The sequence below is a fragment of the Gavialis gangeticus genome, unplaced genomic scaffold (assembly GCF_001723915.1).
Source record: "Gavialis gangeticus isolate Ggan-Ray unplaced genomic scaffold, GavGan_comp1, whole genome shotgun sequence".
In the NCBI taxonomy this organism is placed as follows: Eukaryota; Metazoa; Chordata; order Crocodylia; family Gavialidae; genus Gavialis; species Gavialis gangeticus.
In genome coordinates this window covers 47,433,771-47,442,967 of record NW_017729029.1, presented here as the reverse complement: position 1 = coordinate 47,442,967, position 9,197 = coordinate 47,433,771, and the positions used below count along the sequence as shown (strand labels likewise).

At 46.4% G+C, this 9,197-nt stretch overlaps 1 protein-coding gene and 1 long non-coding RNA gene across 4 annotated transcripts in view; one reads left to right on the top strand and one right to left on the bottom strand.

The window, feature by feature from the left end:
• Positions 1-443, bottom strand: part of ACSL4 (acyl-CoA synthetase long-chain family member 4) — an 83,113-nt gene extending 82,670 nt beyond the window's left edge. For all 3 annotated transcript variants that reach the window (XM_019521537.1, XM_019521535.1, XM_019521536.1), the window contains exon 1: positions 400-443. The gene's annotated coding sequence lies outside the window, so the exon portion shown is untranslated. The remainder of the gene's footprint in view (positions 1-399) is intronic.
• Positions 444-644: 201 nt separating this feature from the next.
• LOC109300738 overlaps positions 645-9,197 on the top strand; it is a 30,494-nt gene continuing 21,941 nt past the window's right edge. The window contains exon 1 of the long non-coding RNA XR_002098316.1: positions 645-801. This is a non-coding gene — a long non-coding RNA (uncharacterized LOC109300738). The remainder of the gene's footprint in view (positions 802-9,197) is intronic.

Sequence of the window (9,197 nt, the reverse complement as noted above, 5' to 3'; positions counted from 1 at the left end):
AAAAAAAAAAAAAAAAAACAGTAAACCCATCAACCCATGGTCCCCTCAAAAACAGGTGAACAACGCCCCCCCCAAATCATCGTTATTAATTCAGACGCTAAGAAGCAGCGCTTCCTCCCTGGCAGCAACCGCCGATTCAAGGGCCCCATGTGATTCTCACCGCGCAGCCGTGACGTCGGCATGCGTGACATCAGGGACCAGGAGCTGACGTCAGGAGGAAGCGCCGGGCCTTACAGCCCCCGGACTCCCCCAGGGCGGGGCAGGCTTCGATGCCACCACCAGGGACCCCAGCCCGGCAGCAGGTGGGGGGATAAGCCGGGGCCAGGCCGCGCAGCCCCCTCCCCGAGGCCCTCCGGGCCCCGGCCTGGCTCCCTCCCTCGCCCGATCGCTCGCACTCACCCCAGCAGCGCTGATCTCTGTTCGCCGGGCTGGCCCCGGCAGCCGTTTAAGATGGCTGAGGGGGAGGGGCGGCCGCCCGCGTCCAATCCCCCGCGCGGCTGACGCGGGAGGAAGCGGGTGGGCGGTGCCGTGAGGGGCTGAGGCGGGAGCGCGCGGCTATGCAACCTCAAACAGCCCCCGCCAACACCTTTCGGCGGGCATGCAAGCCCGGAGGCTTGGGGATGCCCCCAAGTTTCGCCTGTCCGGAGGCCAGGTGGGGAGGGAGCCTCCCATTTCCATAAAGTGGGCTTTAAGCCCCGACACCTGGGCAGGCCCTGAACCTGCCAGAAGAGCAGTGACCCCTGGGAACGCTTAAGGACAACTGCCTTAAGGGACCCAGACACATAGTATTTCCCCTGCCAGGTAAGCCCTGCGGGACTGGCACCCTGCCTTGCCAGTCGCAAGCTGGCCCGCTCTGCTCTCCTGATGGGAGACGCCTGCCAGGAGGCCTGCTCCGTCCCCTGACCCAGTGACCTAAAATTGAAACTCAAAGGGCCCTCCGTTTTTTGCCCAGAATGAGTAACGCATCTTGTCAGCAGCCTCCGTGACAACAGCTTTCGTTACTTGCTTCTGGGAGCACTGACCTCTCTCTCTGATTCATCCCCAAATTTGCCAGATGTTCCTGCAGTTCATCTGAACTGCTAACTGTGCCCCAGACAAATCAGTCATAACACTAGCTCACTGGGAAAGCATGTAGCTAGTAGCCCTTCCTCTTCTTACCAAATACATGGAGAAAAAGAGAAACCATTTTCCCCTTGTTCCCTTATTCCTGTTGAGGGGAGGAAGAGAACAGATCCACAGGGTCTAACACAGGACATGAATCAAATAGATCTGCACTTCAATGGATCCGCTTAAGACTAGGACAAAGGAGCCAAAGCTATAAGCATATGACATTGCTTTTTCTAAGGTTAAAATTCCTTATAGGAAAGGTCAAAGTTATTACAGCAGTTGTGAAATGTTCAAAAGTGACATCTTTTGGTTCCTCTTATTTGGGGTGTAACTAAACAACCTCTCCTGAATGGACTCAGAGCTGAGGTATTGTGAGGTCAATGTGGTTTTTACTTCACTGACAGGATGTGAAATCCAGGACTATATTGCTGTCAGCATTTGCTGCTTTGTTTATCGTCAAGTAGTAAGAGTCATCGGTATTGAAAGTGGCTGCCTTGCACAAGACACCCCAGGGCACATTTTTGCTAGGTTCAAAGTAACTTGACCTGCCTAGTATATATTTAGGAATGGTTAGGCATGAACTTAAACTTGATACAGTATTTTTATTAAATAAATGTATCATTTCCAATGTTTATGGAAAAAAAATTGAAGTAGTAAGACAGTGCAGTAGTCTGGAATCTGTTCTGACTTATTGTAATATGTCTGCAGCCTTAGGCTTCAAATTAACTGAGTTTGTGTTTATAGGTGAACAGATGACATCAACAGGCAAGGAGGCACATGTTTAAACACCTACATTTTATTTTAAAAATAATACTTTTAAACATGTTCTGGCAGTTTAAGTTTTTAAAAGAGAAATCATCATCTTGAAATTTGCCTCAATAAGATAAATAATTACAGATAATAATATACCTGGCCCTCAAGTTTCCTGCTCACTTTTTCTGGTCTTAATCATATTTTTCATAAACACCTATGGAAGGAGGGGAATCCAACAAGGGAGAGCAGCAGGGTGTTTGTACAGGAAAGCTTTAGAAGGGTGAAAGGCTAGGTCACCCCTGCATAGGTTCAAATGTGATTTCAGGAAAGGCTAAGAGGAATTCTATTAGCATCCTAAATCATCCCCACCTAGTATATGCAAAAGTTTCCAACTTAAAATCAGGAAATCATGTTTTTTCTTTTTATTCTGAGGTTTTGTAGGTAACATTACATACTTCTGTAAGAAATCCTTTATATTAGCTAATCATTCTGACCTATATCCTCAAAGGTATGTGTCCAGTTCCCCTAACGCTGAAAACGTATGTCTCCTTTGTGCCGCCACAAAAGTTTTACGGTGCTACAAAGCAAAAGCAAGCAGATCTCCACGCCCTTTCTCATGCCAAACGACCCATATCTGTGGCCACAAGAAAAGGTAGTATTAATTTGTGCCGTTAGTTTGCAGTGCACATCTGTTTGCTTTATGGCAGGAGGGTGTAGGCAGCCTGGAGCTGGATTGGGCTTCTGAAGCCAAGTGCTTGCAGAAGTGACCCTGGGTCCCCCAGCAGGAGATTCCCCAGATTTGTGTATCGCGCTGCCATAGGGTGTGCCTCCATTTGAAGCTGAAGCCCTGGAAATAGTAGGGGCCTGACTCTGCAGGACAACGGTCAGCTTCTGTGTTGCCCAGTGAAGCAGATCAGCTATGCCAGGACACATTTCAGGGTGGAGTCCCAGTTTACTTTTCACTGTATTTCTTCAATGACAGAAGAATTTTTTAAACACTCCTTTAGAAAAACTTGGAAGTTTATGTTTATTCTCAGTTTAGTAACAACTCCCTGCTACATGCTTCCATTATGGAAAAGTCTAAATATAAGCAACTAAATTCTGTCTCCTGTTACAGCGGTTTCTGGGAAATACCACCCATGTAAACACATCCCCCTCCCTCCCCAGCTAGTGCAGTCATTCTGGACCAATTCCTTTGTTGGACCCTGACTCAGAGGAGTGCCAGAGGAAGGAAGAAGAGAGGAACGCTGAAGCATAAATGGAACAGCCCTGAAGCTTTTTATAATTTACGGATATGTTCAGACAGGCTCCAAATTACCAGAAGGTGCCAACTTCATATCCACTTAATTCCTATGTTCAGGAAAGGAATTGAGCAGTGTTACCACTTTTGATCTGAGCAGTTATTAATCAACTTTTGGAGTCTGGTGCGTGGTTTCCATTAGCAGCACCAGACGACTACTAAAGCTGTGCAAGGCTTCGGACCCTGCTTCGGATCCAGAGAAGCTTTGAACGTTTTAGCGTCCAAAGCAGCATGTCCAGATCAAAGTGCTGGTTTTGTTAGACTTTCTGAAGTGGTACAGAGCTTCTGAAGTGCTTCGGAAAAGCTTCGGAGCTGCTTCGGCAATCTGGCCATAGGGTATAATGGAGAATCAATGAAATAGCTATAACTTTGTTTTCTGTCTGCTTTGGATGAAATTTGCAGGGGTGGTAACCTCTGCTGACAGCATGAAGCCTGCCAAGTTTCAAGAAGATTGGTGTAGGGGCTCAGGGGGAACTGCACCCCAAATTCTGGAAAGCAAAACTCAAGTCACGTGTATGTGTTACAACACAGGGGGGTGAAAACTGCAGGAGTAATGGCCACTGCTGAGGACACAAAGCCTGTCAAGTTTCAAGAACATCAGTGTAGGGGTTTGGGGGGAACTGCACCTCAAGCTGCTGACAGGCAAAACTTGTGACACAGATGACCCTGTGTGTATTAAGACACAGCAGACTGAAAACTGCAGGGTTGGTGGCCCCTGCTCAGGCCACAAAGCCTGCCAAGTTTCAAGGAGATAAGTTCAGGGGTTTGAGGGAAACTGCACCTCAAGCTGAGGACAAGCCAAATTTGTGACATGGGTGACCCTGTGCGTGTTAAGACGCAGCAGGGTTAAAGCTGCAGGGATGGTGGCCCCTGCTGTGGCCATGAAGCCTGCCAGCTGTTGAGGCGATAGGTGCAGGGGATTCTGGGGCCCTGCACCTCTAGCTGCTGGCAGGCAAAACTCGTGACATGAGTGTTTGTGCAACTCTGTCTGTCTTTGTGTCCTCAGCAAGGGCCACCACCCCTGCAGTTTTCACCCCCCTGTGTTGTAAGACATAGCCATGGCATGAGTTTTGCTCTCAAGAATTTGGGGTGCGGTTCCCCTTAAGCCTCTGCATCGATCTTCTTGAAACGTGGCAGACTTTGTGACCTCATCAGGGGCCACTACCCCTGCAGTTTTCACCCCCCTGTGGTGTAACACATACACGTGACATGAGTTTTGCTTTCAAGAATCAGACAAAAAACAACAAAGTTATAGGTATTTCATTGATTCCCCATTATACCGTATAGCTGGATCTCTGAGGCAGCTCCAAAGCTTCGGAGCCGCTTCAGCCAAATCGAAGCAGAAACCCTGGCTTCTGAAGTGGCCGGATCCAAAGCCGGATCGAATAGCTGCCTACTCGCACAGGCCTAATGACTACTGTTTCTGTGATACAATCCTGTTTGTTTATGTTACCCTTCTGCTGGGGCCTGGTGGTAGAACAAAGGCCGGGTCCAAATTTGTGGAGTTTTGGCTCAAGCCCCCACTCAGAAACCTGGGAAAATATCACCTTTATTGTAGGTCCTAAAGAACAGCTTCCCCAGTCGCAAGCTATTTAGATACCAACAGTATATACATGTTTACTACATGGAAAAAAGAAAATAACAAAGCCTTATCAAATATAACTCCAAATACCTAAGCTATTAAATACCCCCAAATACCAAATACCCCAAACAACAGAAGAAACTCCCAAATAACAAACAACCCCAAACACCAAGCCCTCTAGGTCTTTTTGTGTCGGTTTCTTTTTGAGAACTTCTCCCATCTGGGAAGTTGCTATTTTCTCCAATAAAGTGATGCAAGGAAAAAGAATCTCTCTCTGGCTTGCTGGAGAAGATCTGGACCCACTGACTTCTGCTTGCTATGGTGCTCCTGGGACTGGTGCTGAAGTTTACTGGGTGAGACCAGGTGGGCCACTTTCTGGTTTGCCACCTCTCACTGCTAGCAGCCACCACCAAAGGCCAAGATTATTTATTTTTTAAGGAAAATTTTTCATGTCCGAGGTCAAATTAGCCAAATCAGTTCCAAATCCTTTGAATCATTCAAGAACTACATGTGGCCCTACAACCAGCAAATATCTTCCACCCCAAATGTTTCAGCCTAGGGTTTCAGATACTTCCCAATCTTTTGGCAGGCATCCTACGTGTAGACCTGGGGTTCAGATGCCCCTGAGTTTTGCTTGCCCTCAACCATAAGGCCGAATCTCCCATTTCCATAAAGTTGGCATGTAGCCAAGATCCTCCCACTGGAAGCTGGCCAGTGGGAAACTAACTATGAGGCTCTTGTAGGGAATCTTGTCCACAAGCACACAAGGGTGCCCCTGCCACTACATAGTGCCATTTCAATTGCATTACCTTGGTGATGGTATTTCCCTGGAACCTACCACATGAATAGAAGTTTGCACAACATCTGCATAAGACATTTAATGGTGCCTATTGTGTTTAGTCCCCCTCAGCACCGATTATTTTTCAAGTCCTGGTGAGCCACTCCACTGAATACATTTCAACTTCCTCCTCACTCCTTCAGCTGAACTGTGCCTTTCTTCTCCATTTCCAAAGATTCCTGTTTCTTCATCAGCCTTAAATGTTTGGCAAGCATCACCAAACAGAAACCCAAACCCAAAACCCATGTGTCTCCCCCTCTCTCCACCTGTCACATATGATTAGTGCAACCCTGTGCCCCATGGAGGTGGAGCAGGACCAGGTTGCCCAGTGCCTCATTTGCATATACATTTTTGGAGGATCCCAGGTCCCATGATAAGAACACCCAGTTCCAGTCATGAGTGGGGAGCTAATTAGCACATAGATTCTTTGTTGGAATGGGGTTGGGGGAGGCATCTGGAGTACATACAAATACTGAGGAATGCTGAGCTGTGGGGTCACAATGGTTTGAAATGCTGTTGACTCTTGGGGCCCAGCTCAATGAACTATATTGTAAATCTGAGCCCTCTGGCTTTGGACTAATATCATTTATAGTTCATATTACATATGGGTATACAGAATCTAATTAGTAGGGGATCATCTTATATTTGAGTAAATCATTAGTGTGTGTGTGTGTGTGTGTGTGTGTGTGTGTGTGTATGAGTGCGTGTGTGCGTGTATACACACGTCCTACTGTGTTCAGGGAAATGGGACTGTAAATATAAACCTGCTTACACACAAATATACGTACATATAGATAAATATAAGCAGGGGGGTTACATTTACAAAATTCCATTTTCCTGAACACAGTAGCAATCAAACAGGAGACAGTCCTTGCTCAGAGCTTCAAGCCCCTTTTTTAGGTAGCTTTCAGCCCAAAGGCTCTCTTGGCCTTTTTCTCTGGTTTGCCAGTGGGATGTTCAGGGCAGGTAAGACAAATCAATTAAAGATAGGTAATTGCAGAGCTCAAGTTGAAAGGCATTAAACATCTAAGTGGATGCTCTAATTTAGAAGGGACGTGGCCTTAGTCTCATTTAATAGCATTTGATCGGAACTTCAGACACTGGGAGCCGCTACCAACAAACTTAAAATCTCAGTCAAAATATTGGGGAAGAGAAGCAGCCACTGGCAGAGTGAGTAAATGCAATTCACCAACATTTAAAAATTTTGTTTAAGTCAGTACATCTTTGGTGAGAAGTACTGTTATTTTAGACCTTTTCAAACTGTGTATTATAAGGAAAATCAAAAGATAGAGACATGGCTTACAGAATTAGATAAAAGATTCCAAGAGAAAGGACCACCTACATCATTGCCCATGAGTTTTCTGTGTTTATTAATTACTTGTTTAGCTTGTTCTCTTTTTTCCATGGTACATGAAACTACAGCCTTGGAAATCAATCCTTGACTCCTCTCACAACACTGTGAAACAGCCAATTTGCATTATTTATAACAAAGAAGAAAATTCTTGCATCACATCTCTTCTCCCTTACCAACGCATTTTATGTTTTGAGGGTATGGAGCAGCTGTACTCACATCTGTTTTCATGACTTACACAAATCCCACCCTCCATTCTTGCAAGAGTCATTACAGGGCAAGTTGTGCAGACATCTGCAGTCACAGTGAGTTTTGTTACATAATACTGAATCCCTGATTATGAGGCTTTAGCCCCACCTCATACATATACATAGGCTCTCGTGTGTCTATGATTTATACATGCACCTATAAACAGTGTTTTCAGTGAAAGCTTCTTTTCTTACCTTCTAAAAGCTATGGTGTGATTTTAAATCTACTTTCTTTTCCAGAAAGTCAATGACCAGCAGTAACCTCTTGTCTGGTTGGCACGTCAGCAGTACATATGATTCATTGTGCTGTTAATTCCAAGGCAAGCATTAGGTATTACCCCACCCTGGATGTCCATGAAATTTCACGGAGGCAGTGATTTACTGAGTTCAGCAAAGATAATGGCTACAAAATGCTACCAAAGTGTTTTAATGTATTTTTATCTCACACCTAAGCAAATTCCTAGTTATTTAAAGATAATGGATCGAACTTAGAGCTGTGTTATCCCCACAAAATATTACTGAGGACAGTGGGTGTGCACAATATATGAAGGACAGTGAAGATTTTAGTGCCATTATTTATGGTATGACTGAAAAAGCCTCACTCAGAATTGGGTCTTTATTATTTAGACACCAGAGAAATACACAGAGGCAGGCAAATACTTCCTGGTTTTAAGAATTTGTATGCTAAGGCAAACAACATCAACTGCACCAGCTATTCTGGGTTCACACTGTCACAGGGTACCATCTCCATGGGTGGCCATAAAACCCCTGGGGACCAAAAAATTTCCTGTACCTTGCTTTATGCAGAGTCAGCCCTGTTCTTACCCACCATGCCTTGATATTAATTGTTATTAAGTGTGTGGGAAGTTGCCCTGGTCTTATCATAAGAACCACCAGGGTTGTGGTCAAGTTCTTATGAGCCAATTGTGTGGTTCTGCTCCATTCCTGCACCACCCCAAGCCTCTCAGATGACATCCTCATTGCTGTTCTTTCTTTCTCACACAGCCAATCTCTGGGTCCTCAAACTGCTCGGTCTCTCAACTCAGCCCCTCCCTGGGTTGCCAGGCCCCTCCATATCCCCTGTGGCCCCTCTCTGAGTTGTCAGACCCCTCAGTCTCTTGTCTGGCCCCTTTCTGGGCCCTCAGACCCCTTGGTCTTTCACCTGGTCCCTCTTGGGGCTGCCAGGCCCCTTTGGTCTTTTCCTGGACCCTTCTGGTCTCCCACTTTTCCTGACCACTTTCTAGGCCTCTGGACTCTTCCAATCCCAATCTGTTCCCAGCTGCTGTCTAGGACTGCTCTGTTCCCAGTCTTCCTTTCCAGTCCTACTCTGTTCCCAGTCTCTCTCTGGATCCCTGGGCCCTTCTGGTCCCACTCTAGCTCTTGGCCCAACTCAGAGTCTCCAGACCCTTCTGGTTCCACTCACTCTCAGCCTCTCTCTCAGCCCATGCACCCCCTGACATGCCACGTGCCCCACTTAACCAATGGGCGGGGGGGCAGGTGGGACATTAGTTTAGGACGCAGAAAAGGCTGAAGTGCTCAGTGCCTATTTCACTTCAATCTTTGCAGGCAAGGTCAGCTCCCAGACTACTGCACCAAGCAAGATAGATTGGGGAGGAGGTGAGAAGCCAACAGTGGCAAAAGAATAGGTTAGGGACTATTTAGAAAACCTGGACATATACAAGTCCATGGGGATGGATGAGGTGCACCTGGGGTTGCTGAGGGAGTTGGCTGATTGCAGAACCACTGGCCATCATCTTTGAAAACTCATTGCAATCAGGAGAGGTTCTGGATGATTGGAAAAGACCAAACATAGTGCCCATACTTAAGAAAAGGGAAAAAGGAGGATCCAGGGAAATACAGACCAGTCAGCCTCACCTCAGTTGCTGGAAAAATAGATCAGGTCCTCAAGGAATCCATTAATAAGCACTTGAAGGAGAAGAAGGTGATTAAGAACAGTCAGCGTGGATTCACCAGATGAGAGTCATGCCTGACCAACCTGACTGCCTTCTATGATGAGA